Below are 22,465 nucleotides of genomic sequence, written 5' to 3' on the forward strand. Positions count from 1 at the left end.
CTATCCTCCAAAACACTTGCAACCCTTCTCAGTTTGGCATTGTCCGCACACTTTATAAGTGTCCTCTCTATGCCATTATCTAAATCATTGATAATAGATAATCATTGATTTAGATAATGGCATAGAGACAGAACCGGACCCAGAACCGATCCCTGAGGGACCCCACTCATTATGCCCTTCTAGCTTGACTGTGAACCACTGATAACTACTCTTTGGGAACGGTTTTCCAACCAGTTTTGCACCCACCTTATAGTAGCTCCAGCTAGGTTGCACTTCCCTAGTTTGTTTATGAGAAGGTCATGCGAGACAGCACCTGACCGGCCTTATTTGCACCCCCTCAGGCTGAGAAGCAGCTAATTAAATATGACACAGATGAGGCTGGTCCCATTTCCCTTTAAAAAGGCCAGTCACACTGTGCCAGACCCCATTGCAAGAAATACTAGCTTTATTTCATTGCCATGTGTTTTCTTAATCCAATGAACCAAACACAATAGATGGATCTCACAGAAAAAGATTTGTCTCAAGCACCTTTTTCAATAGACCATCTGATCATTACACTATGAAAGAATATACTGTTTTAGCAAGAAGAAAACTTAGGAGTAAATGTAACAGCTACTTACCAGCTGGAAAGAGTAGAAGATGCAGCAAACAGAAAGCAGTTACTAAGTCGCCATTTTAGGTCTGCAACTGTTTGTCTCTGTCAAATTTAAAGGGCCGCCCCAAAAAGACATTCTGGGGGAAAAGTTCATATGAAAGGGCAATACTGCATTGAGGAAAACAGAAGGCCAATGTGATTACCACATCTGTGTTTACACTTCTAAGTTTCATCACAAAAGTTTGCAAGGATAATAGGCAAAAATTATAGGGCCTGCTTCTGTGAAGTGTTGAGGGTGGTGAATATGGAGTAGCTATAGCATAATCTAAGAATATTGAGCTGTAATAATTTTATAAATAGTGTGAGAAACCTGGTCAGTGAGGTAAAGTTACTATACAGTTATACTGTGTTTTGAGACTTTCTTGTATGAATATATAGGGGCTTAATAAGGAGCTACCAGAAAAACAAGTAGGAAAGCAACACAATGGCTATAGATAAGCTACCTCCCAATGAACACTTGAAAGGCAATTACAAGACAGTGACTGAACTTTTAGCAGTGAATATGCTACTTCCAGGCTCCAGTCCAAATGTACACAGCTGTTTTGGCAAGGCTGGGACCCTAGAGATCTAATCGACACTGAACGGATAAGAGGATTCTCTGGAAAGAAGTGGGGAACGAGTAATGCATGAGCTGTTTCTGAGGAACTGAGATGGAACAGAGACAGATCCCGTGGCAGTCTGAAGCAGTTGTCTTCCGATATTTCCTGTCTTTCAGGGAACGGTCAACTTTAAGGAAAGACAGGCATGAGTATAGACTATTTATTGTTTAGAGATCTGTTTTTTCTGAAATGCTTTCCTTCTAAATACAGTCCTTTGTTTTAAGAAGGTTGACTACTGACTGCATGCTACCTGTCTTAGCTCCTGGAAGGAACAGAACTGCAGGTACTGATCAAAACTCAGGCCTGCTGGGCATAGGCGCCGACTTCCCTCTCCCCCATGGATGCTCAACCCCTCCTCTGCCCCTGGCACCACCCTTGCACCACCCTCACCCCACCCCGTTCCCCCAAGTCCCCACCAGTACTCCGCCTCTTTACCGCCTCGTCCCCAGAGCGCACCGCGTTGCCACTCCTTTCCCCTCCCTCACAGAAAGTTCTAAGTGCTGCCAAACAGCTGTTAGGTGGCGGGCAGATGCACTGGAAGGGGGAGGAGCGGGGACGATGCGCTGAGGGGAGAGGAGGCAGCAGTGAGGAGGGGGTGGGACAGGGGGAGCTTGGCTGCCGGTGGGTGCAGAGCACCTGCTAATTTTTCCCCATGGGTGCTGCAGCCCCACAGCACCCATGGAGTTGGCACCTATGCTGCTGGGGTAGTCATGGTTAGCACCTGGGGACTGCAGCCCAGGACTGAATCTGAGAGTGGGAGAATCATGTGATTTCTGCCCCACCCCTCCCCAAGAGAGGTGACAGCTTGAGAGATGAAACCTGAGTTGAGGTGTGCTCAAAGGGCACATCTACACTGCAATAAATGACTCGTGGCATGGCGAGGGCTGGCCCACATCAGCTGACTGGGGCTCAGGCTGCATGGCTAAAAATTGCAGCGCAGACATTTGGGCTCAAACTGGAGCCCAGGCTCTGAAACCCTGTGAGGGGGGTGGGTCTCAAAACTTCGGCTCCAATCCAAGCCCGAATGTCTACACAGCAATTTTTAGCCCCATGAACCTGTGTCAATTGACCTGGGTTCTGAGACTCAGTACCACAGGATTTTTACTGTGGTGCAGACGTACCCAAAGAGACCAGGAGGGGTCAGAGAAGCAGTTAGCCTAGTCACTGTAACACTGAGCACTCTTCTTATTACTACAAAAAGCCTGGGGAAATGGCAAAATTCTGTCCTTCCAATGTGACTTTCCAAACTTGTGATTATCAGAGAATCATAGGACTGGAAGGGACCTCAAGAGGTCATCTAGTCCAGTCCCCTGCACTCAAGTCAGGACTAAGTATTAGCTAGACCATCCCTGACAGGGGGCTGCTTAATCTGCTCTTAAAAATCTCCAATGATGGAGACTGCACAATCTCCCTAGGCAATTTATTCCAGTGCTTAACCACCCTGACAGTTAGGAAGTTTTTTGTAATGTCCAACCTAAACCGCCCTTGCTGTAATTTAAGCCCATTTCTTCTAGTCCTAGCCTCAGAGGTTAAGAACAATTTTTCTCCCTCCTCCTTTTAACAGCCTTTTATGTACTTGAAAACTGTTATGTCCCCTCTCAGTCTGTTCAAACTGAAACCAGAAACCAACAAAGCATTGATGTTATTCAGGCAACAGTTGGTGGTAAGTAAGTGAGTCTGATTGTCACTGAGTTCCACCTAGGGTGACCAGATGAGATGAAGAAAATATTGGGACACATGGGGACGGGGTGAGCAAAAAAAACACAAGTGCTGCCGGTGGAGCGCACACACACACACACACACACACACACACACACGCGCCAAGTGTTGTCGGCCGAGAAAAAAAAACGGTGCTGCCGGTGGAGCGAAATATCGGACATCTGGTCACCCTAGTTCCACCAGTTTTAAGCTAGTGAAGCTCCATTCATTTCCATGCAGCTACTCTAATAAAAACTGGAGTAGTGGTGTGGAGAATCACACTCAATGTGTGTCTCGTGTTAGTGGTTTCTGTTGATCTTATTTAAGTCCATGAATGTTTGCTCTTTTCTTTTTCAGTTGATGCATGGTTTCCATTAGCTTCTGAATCATAGAGAATGTTTTCAATTTCTGAAGGCTGCAGATTTCCATCTCTTACCCTAGAAACTGTTTCAGCGGTTTGCTTTTTTTCCAACTGCCTCTGATTTTCTCTGAAAATAACAAGACAAACTAGCTCTTATTAGCTGTGACAGGATGTGCGAAATCTTCAAAAGATATAAGCAGTTCATGGTCACAGTCACGTGAAACATGGCCCAATTTCTTGTTAAATCTGTGGAAGAAGACTGTGGAGTCAAATCTAAAGTTCTTGAAAGTTTTCCAGTACTTGGATTTAACATTCCAATTTAGGCTAGGGTAGAGAAAGTCCAGAGGTGCAAAGTTTAGAGCTGGATCCAAGTCTGGAATCAGGGCCGGCTCTACTGTTTTTGCCGCCCCAAGCAGCATGCCAAATTGCCGCCACAGACAGTGGGGGCAGTCCGTGTGCCATTAGGGCGGCATGCACACAACTCTACTTTCCCCTCGGCCCTGACCTGCTCCTGCCACCCGCGCGCCCCCGCTCTCCCAGGCCGGCCGGGGCACTTAGCGAGGTGACGCATGGATCCCAGCGCACGCCACTGACCTGCCAGGACCGAGCTCGAGCTCCCCGCTACACACTCTCGGAAACCCCCCACCTCACCCGCTTGGTGTCGTTGCAACCTGTCTGACCGGCGCACCTGGCCGCGGGAGGAACGTTCCAGCTTCAGGAAGGGCCGGCCTGGAACTGGGCAGGGAGTGGTACCCGGCCCCCGAGGGGGAGCTACATGGGGGTAACACATGTCCCCCACCCCTTCCCCCGTCAGGCCCAGGCTGCCCAAGGGGACTCCTCTCCCTCCAGCCGCGCCTGGGCCGGGCTGACACGTTACTCTGCGAGGCTGCCATGGGTCGGCCCCAGCTGGAAGCCCACAGGCGCTGCCCGAGTTACATAGGACTCCAGCACTCTCCCGACTGAGCTGCGGCCCAGCGCTGGTGCATGTGGAGTGTCTGCACTCCTATCTCTACGGGCCCTGCTCGGCCCGCTGGGGTTGGCTCAGGAAGAGCAGGTTCTGAACCTGGCCCCAGATCCCACTGGGCTGGATGCTTGCAACTGGCTATGGCAGGGGTATTGTGCTAGGCTCTGCAGCCTCCACTGCTGGCCGCCAGGGCCAGCTCTACCGTTTTTGCCCCCAAGCAACGCACCAAATTGCCGCCACTGACGGCGGGGGCAGTCCGGGTGCCGTTAGGGTGGCATGCGCATTTCCGCGGCGGCGGCAATTCAGCAGCAGCTTCTGTCTTCAGTCAGAAGACGGAAGCTGCGCTGCCACGGACAGCTGATCATAGAAGCTGCCACTGAATTGCTACCACTGCGGAAATGCGCAAGCCGCCCTAACGGCACATGCGCAAGCCGTGTGCCGTGGCGGCAATTCGGCGCGCTGCTTGGGGGCAAAAACACAGGGACTGGCGCCCCCTGTAGATTGCCGCCCCAAGCACCTGCTTGGGATGCTGGTGCCTGGAGCCAGCCCTGTCTGGAATTCTCCTAAGGTCACAATAAATGCAACTTCAGTTCCAGTATTTATTACTGTTAGGCCTGGTCTACACTAGGACTTTAATTCGAATTTAGCAGTGTTAATTCGAACTAACCGCTCAACCGTCCACACCAGGAAGCCATTTAATTCGAACTAGAGGGCTCTTTAGTTCGAATTTGGTACTCCACCCCAACAGGTGGAGTAACGCTAAATTTGACATGGCTAGCTCGAATTAGGCTAGGTGTGGATGCAAATCGAACTTAGTAGCTCCGGGAGCTATCCCACAGTGCACCACTCTGTTGATGCTCTGGACAGCAGTCCGAGCTTGGATTCTCTGACCAGCCACACAGGAAATGACCCGGGAAAATTTGAATTCATTTTCCTGTCTGGGCACTTTAAATCTGATGTCCTGGCTGGACATCGGGGCGAGCTCCGCAGCACCTGCAACGATGCAGAGCTCTCCAGCAGAGGAGTTCATGTAATCTCTGAATAGAAAGAGGGACCCGGCATAAACTGACCGGGAACTCTTCGATCTGATCGGTGTGTGGGGCGAGGAGTCTGTGCTTTCGGAGCTGCGCTCCAAAGCACGGAATGCAAAGACCTACGAGAAGGTCTCCAAAGCCATGATACAGAGAGAGGATACAGCCGGGATGCAACGCAGTTCCGCGTGAAAATCAAGGACCCCAGACAAGGCTACGAAAAAATCAAAGCGGCAAATGGACGCTACGGAGCCTGCCACCAGTGGCCCACCAGTGACCATGGACTCTGATGATGGGACAGTGTCGACGGCCAGTTCCTCGGTGATGTTCGCGGACGGGGAAGATGAGGAAGGGTTTGTGGAGGACGAGGCAGGCGAGAGCGCTTACAACGCTGGTTTCCCCGACAGCCAGGATCTATTCATCACCGTCACTGAGATCCCCCAACAACCCTCCCCGGCCATTAATCCGGACCCTGAATCAGGGGAAGGAGCAGTCGGTAAGTGCTTTAACCATGTTAACTTTTATTCTTAATATAACAGGAATCTTAACTGTGTGAAAAGGGGGTCTCTCTAGATATGGGGATAGAACAGAAATCATCCTTGGAGATCTCCACGAAGCTCTCCTTGCGTTAATCGAAAAGCATCAGCAGGAGGTTCCTGGGGAGAGCTGCCTTATTGGGTGCTCCGTGGTAGCACAGTTTTCCGCGCAAGGCTTTCATGAGGTACTCAGGGAGCACTGCATCCCCGAGCACGGCTGCATCGGGCCCTGGTTCGTGCTAGCTTTCACGCAGCATGCGCTCTCTATCTCCTTCAGTGACCCTCCTCAGGGTGATCTCGCTCAGAGACTCCTGCATCTAATTAGGGTAATTACTGTAATTTTACGCCTGGTCCAAAGTATTTTTAAAAAATCTACGGACAGACGGCATAGCACAGACTCAGCACGCAGCTGCGTGACGAGCGTAACGGAAAGCCAAAGAATATAATGGACGCTCATGGAGTTAGGGGGAAATGAGGACGCAAGGTATCCCACAGTTCCTGCTGTCTCCGAAAAGTATTTGCATTCTTGGATGAGCTCCAAATGCTTCTAGGGTCAAACACAGTGTCTGCGGTGGGTCAGGGCATAGTTCGGCAATTTGCGCACACACCCCACCCACCACCAGAAGTGAAAACAATCCTCTGTTGAGTCTTTTACATGTCACCCTATCTTTACTGAATGCTGAAGATAGACGCGATGGTGCAGCACTCAACACCAACTTCCTTGCTCCCCCCACGCTATGGATGGCTGATGGTACAAAAAGATGGGTATCCGTCCTCATCATCAGCCTATTGGCACATGGGGCAGTGCAAAAGGGCTGGTAACCATGCCGACTAGCATCAGTAAGGTCGATCAAGGGCGCCTGTCCCTAATTTTTGATGGCAGATGGTGCAATATGGCTGGTAACCGTCCTCATCATTGCAACAGGGGGCTGAGCTCCATCAGCCCCCACCCTTCACTGTAAATAAAAGATTCAATTGCCCCTGGACTAGCAGAGGGATGATGGGCTCCTTCATCCACACTCCTTAATGTCCTGCCTGGACTATCATTGCAGCTGGAGGCTTCCAGTCATTTCTCACAAACAAGTCACTGTGTCTTATTCCTGCATTCTTTATTACTTCATCACACAAGTGGGGGGACAATGGTATGGTAGCCCAGGAAGGCTGGGGTAAGAATGGAATGAACAGGTGTTGTTGTTGCAGGAGCACCCCCTGTGAATAGCATACAGCTCATAATTTATGCAGGAACGGACACAGAGCAGCTGTGCTCTCTGGTTCTATGATACAGTGGTTCTCTAGTACACTTGCCCATAACCTAGGCAGGACTGATTCTATTTTTAGATACCAAAAAGGAGGGATTGACTCAGGGAGTCATTCCCAATTTTTGCTTTTGCGCCCCTGGCTGCTCGGCCAGGGGCACTTATGACAGCAGCAAATGGTGCAGTGCAAAAGGACAGGTAACCATGCCCATCTTATTACCATCTTATTACCAATTTATGGTATGGTAGATGGTACAATATGGCTGGTAACCATCTCTGCTGTCATGCAAAAGCAAAAGCATGCTGCTGTGTAGCGCTGCTGGCCCGCCTCTGTCAGCGGCATCTAGTACACATACGGTGACATACACAAAAGGCAAAACAGTGTCCATGGTTGCCACGCTATGGCGTATGCCAGGGCAATTCTGGGAAAACGGGCTTGAAATGATTGTCTGCCGTTGCTTTCCCGGAGGAAGAAATGACTGGCGACATTTACCCAGAATCCACCGCGAAAATGATTTGTTCCCCAGCAGGCACAGGGGTCTCAACCCAGAATTCACAGAGACAGCCTAGACTCAGTTAATTGTTCGCAAAAATGTATCTTTGCAAGGAATTCACTCCCTGTTTCCCATCTCACAGCTTCCACTGTCTCCAGACCTGCCACAGCATCCCCCTCGCAGAGGCTGGCAAAGATTAGGCGGCGAAAGAAAAAGACAAGGGACAAGATGTTCGAGGAACGTATGGGCTGCTACCTAGCAGAGGCAGACCAGCAGAGCCAGTGGAGGGAGACCGTCTCTCTGTGCCAGCGCTCACACAGCGAACGGGAGGAGAGGTGGCGTGAGGAAGACAAGCAGGCGACTGAAACGCTGCTTGGACTAGTGAGGGAGCAAACGGACACACTCAGGCGCCTTGTGGATGTTCTGCAGGACCGCAGGAGGACAGAGACACCCTGCAGTGTATCTGCAACCGCACTCCCCTGCCACAAAGTCCCATACCCCCCTCACCGAAAATAATCAGGAGGAGGGGCAGCCAGGGACGTGAATACTGTCACTGCACCACAGCACAGTGCTCAAGTACCCAAAAGCTCTCATACCCTACATTTGCCGAAGTCCTTCACTTCCAGACTCACAGTAGTCCCAATCCCAGTCCCATCCCCTAACTGTCTACTTAATTAATAAAAATGCTTTGCTGTTAATTACTGTTTCCGTTATGTTTTTTCAAAGAAGACTGTGTTTGAATGGGGGGCGTGGGGAAGGGGGTGGTTAATTGCATAGGACAGTCACCTTTCCCAGGGTACAGACACGGGGGCAGGATCAGCAGCGGGTCACACACATGGTGCAGTCAGTAGGCACCCTGGTCGGTTTTTGGAGGTGGTTTCCAGGATCTGTGTGGGCGGGGGAGATGTGACTTTGCAGCGGGGGAGGGCGGTTACAGATCTTATACAGCGGTCCTTGTCCTGGACCGCTGAGTCACGCAGCTGAGGAATCTGTATCCGTCCTCCTCCACCACAAGGTCACATATCCGCCCGCACACAGAATTCGAAAAAGAGGGATGGCAGGCTCCGTTGAAAGAAGCATTCCAGCACTGCGGACCACTCTAGGAGCAGGAGCCTGTCATTCCTTGAGTTTAGAGGCGGTCTTTACATCACCGCACACCCTACCCAGCACAGCCTGCGTCCCAGTTTCAACCCTTTCACGAAAAGTCATGAATAAATAAACCTTTGTTAAGTAATAATGGGACATGTATTTTATTTTTACACGTGTGCTGGAAGTGGGGGTAACGGGGTGAACGGGGTATGTAACCGAAGAGGAGAGTCAACAGTAACTGGGTAAAGAAACAGGGGCAGGTTCAGCTTCTCTGTAAAGAAACTGAACAGTCACAGGTCACGCTGCTCGCTGGTATTTGAAGAGTTCCTTGTCGCTGTCCCAGGCGCCTAGGATGACTATAGGCGTCTGCACATCCCCAACAGTTATTTCGTGGTCTGGGAAGAAACTACCTTCCTGCAGGCGTATGCGCAGCCCACAGTTCCTGAGAACACACGCATGACGAACCTTGCCCGGCCACCCGACATTCATGTTGGTAAAACGTCCCCTATGGTCCCCCAGTGCTTGCAGCACCATTGAAAAGTAGCCCAATTTCTCAGCAGCTGACTGTGGAAGAGGTGGACGATAAAGTGCGAGGAGGAGAAAACGGCGATGATCGCAGCGGGCTCCATGCTTGCAGTCCTGTGGCGTCCGCGCTGTCACTGACCAGAAAAGTGCACGAACAGATTGCCCGCAGGCGCTTTCAAGGAGGGAGGGAGGGAGGTTGTGATTGACGGTTCAATGACGACACTTACCCAAAACCACCCTCGACACATTTCTCCCCCCAGCAGGCATTGGGGGCTCTACCCAGCATTCCAATGGGCAGCGGGGACTGCGGGAACTGTGGGATAGCTTCCCACAGTGCACCGCTTCCAAAGTCGACGCTGGCCCCGTGAATGTGGACTCAGAAATTCGAATTAGTGTATTTAGTATGGATACACAAATTCGACTTCATAAGGTCGAATCCACAAATTCGAACTAAGTTGATTCGAAATAGTCTTGTAGTGTAGACAAGGCCTTAGGAATCACATAAACTTGCCTTTTTTAAATATAAAAGATGACTCAGTGGTTTATTCCCAGAGGTAGAGGGCCTTGCATCTAAAAACAAAGCTATGGACAGAGGAAATGAAAAAAAAAAAAAAGAGCAGAGCAAATTGTCAGGCTTGTTTCAATCTTGGTTTCACTTTTTTCCTATATATAATTACTAATTATTCTTTGGCCTTTTTAATTTGAGAAGGAAACAGAATGGATCTACATCCACCACCTCACTGTATGTTCCTTATCTCACACTCTCTCTCTCTCTCTCTCTCTCTCTCTCTCTCTCTCACACACACACACACACACACTTCCTTCAGTCTTTCTTCTAGTTTTGATTTGAGAGGGGTTCTCACCATGTGAAATTAACTTTGATTTGTAGTTAAGATGAAAGTAAAGAAAGGTGAGATGCATTCAAAACTCATGTTTCCTCTCCCCACAAAAATATCAGAGATCTGTCCAGCTCAGGAACCTTTAGGAAATAAAATTAATTTGAGGTTTTTAACAAAACCCACAGAAGCGTTGTCTATGTTGTTCATCTGGCACATCGTGGCCAACATGTGGTTTTTTTCCTCAGTAGGTGTTCCTAGACATTACCATGGTATAACTAATAATAGGATACTTTTCAGGGCTCTGAGGAGGTTCTGTGATTAAAGTTTTGCATAGGTCTACTTACAAACGTGCCAGTCAGTACCCCATATGAGCTATTGTCCCCAGGGAACTAAACATTGGCCACGTTAATACACTTAAAACCACCTTCACCAAACAAGGACACTGACCCCTGTTTTTTGCCCTATGACTGCAGGGGTGTTAACGGCCCACTTCACCTTGAGTGGGCCCTCTAGAATGTGTGTTAACGACTTATGCTAAACCATCTGTTTCACCTTGTATTTAGCTGTGATGCTCTGAGTACCTTTCTCAGACCTGAAGAAAAGCTCTGTGTTGCTCAAAAGTGTGTCTCTTTCACCAGCAGCATTCGGTCCAAGATATTACCTCACCCATCTTGTCTCTCTAATATCCTAGGACTAACACGGCTACAGTAACATTCCAGATTGTCCACAGTGGCACAGATCCTTTGCAAAACCTCTAGGTGACACTATGTAAGGTGCTCAGCTCTTCTGTTATATGGCATCAAACTGTTAACTGGCAGGTTGGTATTTGCAGGAGAAGGAACAGACAGTAAGATTAACAGTTTTTTCTACAGGTAAAGGCAAAGCTTGAAAGGAGAAGTATTGATTAACCATCTGCCAAGTCCCATTAAATTATCTACGCTCCCCAGTGAACAAAGAATTCATTCTTCAGAAAGAAAACTATTTACATAATATGAGTTGCATATATGAAAAGAGGTTAAATTTCTAGCTCTGCCACAGACTTCCTGTGTGACGCTGGGCAAGTGACTTAATCTCGGTATCAGTTCCTCGGCTGTAAAATGCAAGTGACAACTTCTTTACCACCCAGGGGTGTTGCAATGACACTTTCACTGATGTTTGAGGTGCTCAGGTACTAGAGTCATGGAAGCCATATAATTTGTAGACACAAAGGGTATGTCTACACACAGCAACTAGACACCTGCAGCTGACCTGTGTCATCTGACTCGGGCTTGGGCTGTTTCATTGCTATGTAGATATTCGGGCTCAGGCTGGAGCCCAGAATCCAAGGACCCTGTGAGGTGGGGAAGTACACAGCAGTAAACTGCAATAAAACACCTGCAGCTGGCCCAAGTCTGGACATCTACACTGCAATTTTATAGCCTCACAGCCTGAGCCCAGCAAGCCAGAGTCAGCTGACACAGGCCAGCTCTGGGTGTTTTATTGTAGTGCCGCCATACCCTAAGAGTCTGCCTACTCAGCAATGTAAGCTTAGGGTTAGTGTGACTCAAGTCAGCTGACCATAGGTTAGAGAATGCAGGGCTTGAGTGTCTACACCAATTGCTAACCCTACATTAAGAATTTTCTAACCCAGTCTTGAACCTGAGGCTCTGGCATACACTGAAGCATGCAGATCCAGGTCAAACCAACCATATCTCAGATTCCCTAGTACCCTCCCAAAATGTGGCCACTCTCACCCTTTGACGATGGTACACTGTGGGAAAATTTGACCCTCCACTCTGTACATTATGGCAAGGTTGTACAGCCTGCCGGGCAGTATTTTGGTCTGTGCACTCCCAGTTACCGGAGCCAGTAACATGGAGATAGTGCCTTTTGAAGAACTCTTTCTTGCTTGATCCTTCACTCCTGTGTCAGGAAGGAGGCAAATCTCCCATGAGATGCTGGTGGACACTTTGGCAGCATTTTCTCACCCACCAAAGGCACCAGACAGAGCTTATGGTGGAGTAAGGTGAAGAGGAAAGAGGTAAGACATGGCAGACAAACTCACTGATACTGTTCATGACACACGGTACAGCCTATATAAGCTGGTGTTTCTGGAGCAGGGCCCCAGGCACAGAGGCATCACATCATCATGCAGACCTGGGATGACCAACAGTAGGTAGAGAACTTTCACATGAAGAAAGCTACATTTCTGGAGCTTCGCTGGAGGGTCGGGGCAACCTTCTCATGTACAAATACACGAATGAGGTCACCGTTGCCAGTCCGGAAGTAGGTTGCTATACCCCTCTGGAAGCTGGCTACCCCCAGACTGCTATGAGTCCATTGCCAACCACTGTGGTGTTGGAAAGTTGAATGGAGGTAAAATGGTGGCCGAAATTTCTGAGGCAATCAGGCGTGAGGGCATAAAAGATATTCCTGAGGTAACTGCTGGTTTTGAGAGAATGGGATTTTCAAACTGCACCAGGGCCACTGATGGAACTCAGCTGCCCATAGTTTACCCTCCTCAAGGGGCACATGTCTACGTAAACGGCAAAGAGTACTATGCCATTGTTATACAGGCCCTTGTTGACCACAGAGGTCAACTTATGAATGTCAACGTGGGCTGCACTGGACGAGTTCATGCTGCCAGGGGTTTTCACCGATGGGAGTCTACATTCATGGACTGGCTGGACACTATTCCCACCAAATGACATCACCATAAATGGAGTTACTGTTCCCATCATTAGCCTGAGGGACCCCACATACCCCTTTGGCTTGGCTCATGAAACCACACTCTGATTTCAGAGGCCCTGGCAAAAGATGGTTTAATTACATTCTCAGCAGGTGTAGAATGGTTGTTGAATGTGCTGTTGGCAAGGCACCATCCAGACTCTTTGGCTACGTGCTCAGCACAGTGCCCAGCACCCACTCAAACTCCTCATAAAACAGACATAATGTCAGTGAGTTATGGTTCTTCTCCCTGGTTTTCCTGTACTCAGTCTTGAGCCACTTAATCTGCTCCCTGTGCTAGTCAGGTAAATTTTCAACGCTGCTGGTCTTCACCGTTTGCTGGTATGAATAATTATTCCTGTACTCTTACTGAAGTGCACTGTTTTGCTGGCCTCACACCAGAGAATTACCAAAATCTGGTATCTGACCATGAAGCAGCGCACTTTGCAAAAGGTTTCTTGTGGTCAGTGTCCATGGCAAACACAGAAGGCTCTCTGATGGTGTGTTTGCACCTTGGTGGTCAGAAGACAAGGGAAGGGTTAAATGCTGACTCACTGAGCAGCTGCATTACACTACTGGGGGTTGCTTCCATTTTCATAGAATCATAAACTTTAAGGTCAGAAGGGACCATTATGATAATCTAGTCTGACCTCCTTCACAATGCAGGCCACAGAACCTCACCCACCCACCCACTCCTGTATCAAACCTGTGCCTGAGCCATTGAAGTCCTCAAATCATGGTTTAAAGACTTCAAAGTGCAGAGAACCTTCCACCAAGTGACCCGTGCCCCATGCTACAGAGGAAGGCAAAAAAAACCCCAAAAACCCCAGGGCAGATTGGCAGAAGCCCTGGAGGAAAATTCCTTCCTAACCCCAAATATGGCGATCAGCTAAACCCTGGGTATATGGGCAAGACTCACCAGCCAGACACTCAGGAAAGAATTATCTGTAGTAACTCAGATCCCACCCCATCTAACATCCCATCACAGACCATTAGGCATATTTACCACTAGTAGTCAAAGACCAATTAATTGCCAAAATTAGGCTACCCCATTATACCATCCCCTCCATAAACTTATCAAGCTTAATCTTGAAGCCAGATATGTCTTTTGCCCCCACTTCTCCCCTTGGAAGGCTGTTCCAGAGCTTCACTCCTCTGATGGTTAGAAATCTTCATCTAATTTCAAGTCTAAACTTCCTGATAGCCAGTTTATATCCATTTGTTCTTGTGTCCACCTTGGTACTGAGCTTAAATAATTCCTTTCCCTCCCTGGTATTTATTCCTCTGATATATTTATAGAGAGCAATCATATCTCCCCTCAGCCTTCTTTTGGTTAGGCTAAACAAGCCAAGCTCTTTCAGTCTCCTTTCATATGACAGGTTTTCCATTCCTTAGATCATCCTAGTAGCCCTTCTCTGAACCTGTTCCAGTTTGAATTCATCCTTCTTAAACATGGGAGACCAGAACTGCACACAGTATTCCAGATGAGGTCTCACCAGTGCCTTGTATAATGATACTAACACCTCCTTATCTCTACTGGAAATACCTCGCCTGATGCATCCCAAGACCACATTAGCTTTTTTTCACAGCCATATCACATTGGCGGCTCATAGTCATCCTGTGATCAACCAATACTCTGAGGTCCTTCTCCTCCTCTGTTACTTCCAACTTATGCCTCCACAGCTTATAGCAATAGTTCTTGTTATTAATCCCTAAATGCATGACCTTGCACTTTTCACTATTAAATTTCATCCTATTACTATTACTCCAGTTTACAAGGTCATCCAGAACTTCCTGTATGATATCCCAGTCCTTCTCTGTATTGGCAATACCTCCCAGCTTTGTGTCATCCACAAACTTTATTAGCACATTCCCACTTTTTGTGCCAAGGTCAGTAATAAAAAGATTAAATAAGATTGGTCCCAAAACCGATCCCTGAGGAACTCCACTAGTAACCTCCTTCCAGCCTGACAATTCACCTTTCGGTACGACCCGTTGTAGTCTCCCCTTTAACTAGTTCCTTATCCACCTTTCAATTTTCATATTGATCCCCATCTTTTCCAATTTAGCTAATAATTCCCCATGTGGAACCGTATCAAATGCCTTACTGAAATCGAGTAAATTAGATCCACTGCATTTCCTTTGTCTAAAAAATTTGTTACCTTCTCAAAGAAGGAGATCAGGTTAGTTTGGCACAATCTACCTTTTGTAAAACCATGTTGTATTTTGTCCCTATTACCATTGACCTCAATGTCCTTGACTACTTTTTCCTTCAAAATTTTTTCCAAGACCTTGCATACTACAGATGTCAAACTGACAGGCCTGTAGTTGTCTGGATCACTTTTTTCCCCTTTCTTAAAGATAGGAACTATGTTAGCAATTCTCCAGTCATACGCTACAACCCCTGAATTTACTGATTCATTACAAATTCTTGCTAATGGGCTTGCAATTTCATGTGCCAGTTCCTTTAATATTCTTGGATGAAGATTATCTGGGCCCCCTGATTTCGTCCCATTAAGTTGTTCGAGTTTGACTTCTACCTCAGATGTGGTAATATCTACCTCCATATCCTCATTCCTATTTGTCATCCTACTATTATCCCTAAGCTCCTCATTAGCCTCATTAAAGACTGAGGCAAAGTATTTGTTTAGATATTGGGCCATGCCTAGATTATCCTTAACCTACAATCCATCCTCAGTGTTTAGCGGTCCCACTTCTTTCTTTGTTTTCTTCTTATTTATATGGCTATAGAACCTTTTACTATTGGTTTTAATTCCCTTTGCAAGGGAAAATTTTACATGGCTTTTGGCCTTTCTAACTTTATTCCTACATGTTCTGACCTTAATAAGGTAGCTTTCCTTGCTGATCACTCCCATCTTCCATTCCTTGTAGGCTTTCTGCTTTTTCTTAATCACCTCCCTGAGATGCTTGCTCATCCAGCTTGGTCTACAATTCCTGCCTATGAATTTTTTCCCCTTTCTTGGGATGCAGGCTTCTGATAGTTTCTGCAACTTTGACCTGAAGTAATTCCAGGCTTCTTCCACCTTTAGATCCCCAAGTTCTTCAGTCCAATCCACTTCCCTAACTAATTTCCTTAATTCTTTAAAGTTAGTCCTTTTTAAATCAAAATCCCTAGTCACAGATCTATTTTTGTTTATCCTTCCATTTAGTTTGAACTGAATTAGCTCATGATCGCTCGAACCAAGGTTGTCCCCTACAACCATTTCTTCTACGAGGTCCTCACTACTCACCAAAACCAAATCTAAAATGGCATCCCCTCTTGTTGATTCAGCAACTGCTTGGTGAAGGAATCCATCAGCTATCACATCTAGGAAAATCTGAGCCTTATTATTATTACTAGCACTTGTCCTCCGGTCTATATCTGGGAAGTTAAAGTCTCCCATGATCACACAATTCTCATTAGTATTTACTTCATTAAAAACATTTTAAAAGTCTCTATCCATATCCAAATCAGATCCCGGGTGTCTGTAGCACACCCCAAGCACTATCTCAGGGCAGGCTCAATGTGATTTTTGCCCAGACAGACTGTCTTATCCATTCCACCCCTTCTTATTTCTTTATACTCTACCTCATCATTGATATACAATGCTACTCCACCACCTTTGCCTTTATTTCTGTCTTTCCTAAACAGCACATACCCTTCAATACCTGTACTCCAGTCATGACTACTATTCCACCATGTTTCTGTTATCCCTATAATATCCGGTTTCACTTCCTGCACCAGTAACTCTAGTTCCTCCATTTTGTTACCTAGGCTCCTCGCATTGGTGTACAAACATCTTAATTCTTGCTATTCGGCTTCACTCACATTCTGTACCTGATTAGGCCCAGACGTTCTACCACCAGTATCACCTAGAATTGTAGAATTGTATCTACAGTACCCTTCCTCCATATGTCCATTCTCCTACCCACAACAGTATCCTTTCTTGCTTCGTTTTCTTCCCTCTCAATGTCAAAATCCGGAGTTGAGATTACCTGGACATCTCCCAACCATCTCCCCCCAATTCCTAGTTTAAAGCTCTCTTAATCAGTTGTGCCAGCCTCCATCGTAGAAGTCTATTTCCCTCCCTACTCAGGTGAAGTCCATCCCAAGAGAACAGTCCTCTGTCCATGAATGCCTCCCAGTGGCCATACATCCCAAAGCCCTGCTTGTAGCACCACTGCCTGAGCCATCTGTTGATCGCCATAATCTTGTCACACCTTTGTCACTCTTCTCTAGGAACAGGCAGAATCCAACTGAAAATCATCTGAGCCTCAATTTCCTTAAGTGTCTTCCCCAGCCTGGCATAGTCTCCCTTGATACGTTCCAGTGAGAATCTAGCCGTATCATTCGTTCCCACATGAAGAACAATCAGCAGATTCTTTCCCGCTCCCATTAGGATCCTCTTCAGCCTCAGGTCCACATCCCATATCTTAGCACCCGGCAGACAGCACATCCTTCTGTTCTCTGGACCAGCTCTGGTTACAGGCCTGTCTATTCTTCTCAGTAAGGAGTCCCCAATCACGTAGACCTGCCTTTTCCTGGTGACAGTGCGATTCTCTGGACTGTCCCCTGTTCCCTCTGGCTGTAAGTCCTCTTGATTCCTATTCACCCTTGCAATCCTCTGCAACCCATCCTGTATCCTCCTGGGGCTCATGTTTGGTGTCATCTCCATTGACTTGTCCCCTCTTCCTATAGGACTAGCTGCTCTTCTCTTCTTCCTTGCCTTCTCACCTTCAGCGACCACCTGCTGTGCCCCTTCTTCATTTTCCAACTCCACAAACCTGTTCCTGAGCTCTAGTGCTCCTTCACTGGCCCGTCTTTTCCTCTGCGTGGTTGTCTTAGGGTAGGTCTATACTTACCGCGCGGGTCGACGCGGAGAGTTCGACTTCTCGGAGTTCGAACTATCGCATCTAATCAAGACGTGATAGTTCGAACTCTCCACGCGCTCCGGTCGACTCCGGAACTCCACCACCGCGAACAGCGGTGGCGGAGTCGACCTTGGAGCCGCGGACTTTGTTCCCGCGGCGTCTGGACTGGTGAGTAGCCCGAACTAAGGTACTTCGACTTCAGCTACGCTATTCGCGTAGCTGAAGTCGCGTACCTTAGTTCGACCCCCCCCCCTTAGTGTAGACCAGGCCTTAGACATATGCTTCCACCATCCACTTTCTTCACCCAGCAGTCTCCCCTCAGAGTTCTTTGGTCCTGCTTCCATCTGCAAGTCTGAGCTTTTCCCTTCAGCCTCATCATGTCTTTGCTCCATCATCCGCTCGAACCCCCTTCTAAACTCAACCAGAGTTTCCCCTGCATCTCCAATCCTCAGATCTTTTCTTCCATCAGCTCTATCAGGCGGCACCTCATGCAGACAAAACTCTTTTCAGGTACCCCCTCCAGGATCATGTACATGCTGCAGCTTCCACATCGAGTCATCTTCATTGTGTCTTCCACGGCGTGGGTCACTACAACTGGTGCCTCTGTATCTGTCATAGGCTTCCCACCTAAATCCTGTAAATCTGGGAAACACAAACCAACACCCACAGCAAAACAAACCCCCAACAAGTACCAATACACTGCTAGAACACTGCACACTCCCTTCAGTAGCCTGTGTGTTCCTCTGCCTGCCTCTTAGTCTTCCCCCAAACTCCCCCTGTAAACTCCCACTCAAACTCCCCTGTTTACAGCTCTGTTTGCTGGCTCCTGTGCTGCTGCAGATTCTTGGGATAGAGAGGGCAAAGGAAGTTGCCCATTGGATTGTGGGATACTTTTGGCGGACTCCTAGGAGTTGATTTGGGAGTGGGCTGCATCTACACTACAAAATTCAAACCCTGGGTCCCGGCTTGACTCAGGCTTGAACCTACCACTCCTGCAGGTAGGTCTGAGAGACATGTGTGTAAACAGAAGAGGGGCTTGGGCCTAAGCTTGAGTCTGAGCCCAGGTTTATATTGCAGTGTAGACGTATCCTAAGGCTGTCTCTTCACTGCAAAAAAAGTTTGCATTAGTTATCCCACGGCAAATAAACCAAATGGTGCTGTCCCGCTGTAAAATCCTAGCAAAGGCAAGACACTTGTAGTTTTTACCATGAGGCAACGTCAACATTATACCTCCTGCCTGTGGCTGACCTGACCACATTTACCTCACAGTAAAAATACAGTGCCTGGTCTCCACTAGGATTTTACAGCGGGTTACATTAGCCGCCCCACCATCAAAATGCACCTTTTTGGTAGTGAAGATAAAAGCCTTAGATACTTGTTTTGGCAGCAGCTTCAGTTTACATGGCAGCACAATTTTAATGAATCTAGATTAGTCCATTGCTCCCGTGAACAGGATTAAACAGAACTAAGGGCTTGTCTACACTACCACTTTTGTCAGTATAACTTATATCACTTAGGGAGTATGAAAAAAAACCATACCCCTGAACAGACACACCCATGTGGACAGAGCTATGTCAGTGGGAGAGTGGCCGCTGGCAGAGAGTGGCTACACGAGCAATCTTACAATGGTCCAGCTGCATCAGTACAGCTGTGCCGCTGTAAACGCTGTCATGTGGACATAGCCTAAATTATGCTTGTAAAGCAGCTGATCTGTGATGACATTCATACAGCTTCCCCAAGGAGGAGAAAACAAAAAGGTCGAAGAAGTGATTAGACCTAATTACATCAGTGCAATTTCTCTGATCTCTTGTCAGTAGTTTCCAGGGGGAATGGTGCAACAAAAGGTCACATACTGATATATCTTCTGTGTGCACATGGAAGTGTCACTGACGGTGGGAGTTTCCCTTGGGGGTTAAAGACAGCTGCAAAACCAAGATTTCAAAAAACACTCAACATTAGCAGTTGTTCCAATTGTTTTTAAGTGTGGCTTATTCATGTTCTTTTGTTCTTTAAAAAATGGGCCCCAGAAAGTCCCTGGTAATCAGGAAACGAAGATAGCCATCTAGGCATAGCTATTGTGTGTGCAGACTATGTTTGGGTTTCCATTCCTTCTTCAGAGAAGAGCATGGCTTTTGATTCTGAGCAGAGTGGGAAGGTGACTTGGAAAAAATCACACTGTAGGAGAAAAAAGATGACATCACAACTTTAAATTGCTGAAAAGCATAGTGGCTTTGAGGTGCTATGAAGAAAGATCTGCCCTGACTGCTCAAAGTCAATTAATTGATACTCTAACATGAGTAAATCCTGCCTTTTGTTGACACAGGTCCAGTGAAAGGACAGAGCAAAATTTTGGGGCTGACAGTGTTACCAACTTTTGCAACATTTGGGGGGTTTCTGAAAGCTCTAGGCCCTAGAGCAGTGGTGGCCAACCTGTGGCTCTGGAGCCACATGCGGCTCTTCAGAAGTTAATATGCGGCTCCTTGTATAGGCACCAACTCCGGGGCTGGAGTTACAGGCACCAACTTTCCAATGTGCCGGGGGGGAGGGGGGGGGCTCGTTGCTCAACCCCTGGCCAGGGGTGAAAGTAAAATACAGCTCTTACCGGTATGGGGCCCACTCTTTCTCCACCCACCCCCGCCCCAGAAGGTGCGGGGCCGCAGGTGGAAGAGGCGGGGCCAGGGTGAAAGTAAGTTACATTTCTTACTGGTACAGTCCAGAGGCAAGCAACCCACCTCCCCTACATACTTCATACCTCTCATTGCATGACTTTGATATAGAAAATAAAGCTACTACTACCAGTACTGTCTGTAATAAAACTTTCATATTGGAATAAGCCTGAAATAATGAAAACTCACTATCACATTTTTCTCCTTGTTCTCCCTCCTCCAGCCACTCTGCCAACGCGGCTAGGATCCCCTGACCCCCGCACTCAGCAGGGGCTGCAGTGGCTCCCCTCTAGCTTGCAGCAGGGGGACTGGCTGAGGGAGAAGCCTCCCCAGTATGCCTGCTGCCTGCGTAGGAACAGTTTGAACTCAGCTGTTCATTCCGCAGGATTAGGGACCATTTATGACATCCTTGTTAATTTCACTCACAGTTGTTGGGGTGGGGGTGGAGGTGAGACCAAGGCAGGAGCAGAATACAATAGGCATTTGACTGCACATCTTAAATCCAGAGCTAATAAAAGACAGTGGAAGGGGAAAACTCACTGTAACACCAGTTTCTCTTCCTTCTCCTCCAGCCAGGCTGCCGAAGGGGCTAGGCTCCATGCTTCCCCTCCCCCGAACCTCGCACTCAGCAGGGGCTGCAGCGGCTCCCCTCTAGCTTGCAGCAGGGAGCAGGGGAACTGGCTGAGGGAGAAGCCTGCCCAGTATGCCTGCTGCCTGCACAGGAACAGTTTAAACTCACCTGTTCACTCCCTGGTTAAACCCACAGGATTAGAGGCCATTTCTGGCATCCTTGTTAATTTCACTCACAGTTGTTGGGGCTGGAGGAGGAGGAAGGAGAGAAACCGATGTGACAGTGACTTTTCCCCTTCCACTGGCTTTTATTAGCTCTGGATTTAAGCTCTGCAGCCAAATGCCTATTCTATTCTGCCCCTGCCTCGGTCTCACCGCAGCCCTCTACCCCCACAACAACTGGGGTTGGCAATACTTGGCATCCAACATGCATTTTCGATGCCCAACCTGTCCCTGCTCCCTCAACAATAAAACATGCGTGTGGAGACCACTTCAACAATGGGGCAGAAGTAGCCTCTGTGGAGCAGCTCTGCATCTGCTCCATAACCTGTGAAGGAGGATTCCTTCCCCCCTTCCCAACCCTGTGACTCTGTCTGGTACCCCACTCAGCCATTCACGTTGAGAAGTGGCACGACGATTTGGCTCTTTATAGAGGACACCAACAGATTCAGAAATATATGAATATTTCTCTTTTAATGGAGGCATGCGTGGAGGTTTGTGCATAGGACAGCCCTTTACCTATGCTGTAGTACCCCTACGCTATTTTCACCATCTTCTCCAGAAAAATTTCAGAGGGATGCCTACTGGACACTGTTGTTCTGATATTATGTAAAATGCTTCCATGTGATAAGAGTACCAGATAAACTGGAACAGTCTCACTAAAACCTTCACCTTGAAAAAAAAAATCAGCTATAGTTTGGTCACTGCTCACCTTTTGGGATACTTCAGAAAGCCTGATGAAAACTGGCCTGCATCGAATCTTGTTCTAGATCTTCCACGAGACTCGCTACAATGGAATGAAGTTTAGAAATTTTTGTGGGAACGATAAACAAGTGCCCCTCTCCAGAGCAGATGCCTTGCAATATTCTTGTCAATGCATCAGGTGAAGGGGGCAGGGAATCAATATTGTTAGCATCATGCTCATACAATAAGAGGTCTCTCTTTTGGTGAGCTTTCCAACTAGAAGAGAGTGTAAACTCCTGCTGACTCCTGCAATACCCCTGCAGCAATGTAGTCAAGGGTAAATCGAGTTTACCCACTTTTCATTTGGGGAATATGGAGTTTAGAGAAGATTAATTTATCTACTTTTTTTTTACCACTATATTACTGCTCTTGTGCATATTAACTTAATACCCATAAACATAAGGAGGTGTAAAATGGAGCTCACAGTGGGGCCAGGGTACATCCTTAGCTATGGAATAGCAGCTGCCCCTGCTCCATAATATAAGAACAAAGAAAAATGGGAGGTTCTTTAAGTAGTGTCGTGGGAACCTAGTCAGTTTCTGTTCTCAGTGGTTCCTGTGAACATTTTTCCACTTCAGTTCATGTAAGTTCACATCCTCTGGGTTTCGCTTAAAACTGTAAGTCTGAACAAACCCCAAATC

At 47.6% G+C, this 22,465-nt stretch overlaps 1 long non-coding RNA gene across 1 annotated transcript in view; it reads right to left on the reverse strand.

Annotated features, from left to right (window-relative positions):
- Window positions 1–19,627: 19,627 nt before the first annotated feature.
- LOC120374616 overlaps window positions 19,628–22,465 on the reverse strand; it is an 86,036-nt gene continuing 83,198 nt past the window's right edge. The window contains exons 3-4 of the long non-coding RNA XR_005586175.1: window positions 21,793–21,867; window positions 19,628–19,800 (exon numbers count right to left, since the gene is read on the reverse strand). This is a non-coding gene — a long non-coding RNA (uncharacterized LOC120374616). The remainder of the gene's footprint in view (window positions 19,801–21,792; window positions 21,868–22,465) is intronic.

The sequence above is a fragment of the Mauremys reevesii genome, linkage group 1, assembly GCF_016161935.1.
Source record: "Mauremys reevesii isolate NIE-2019 linkage group 1, ASM1616193v1, whole genome shotgun sequence".
NCBI lineage: Eukaryota > Metazoa > Chordata > Testudines > Geoemydidae > Mauremys > Mauremys reevesii.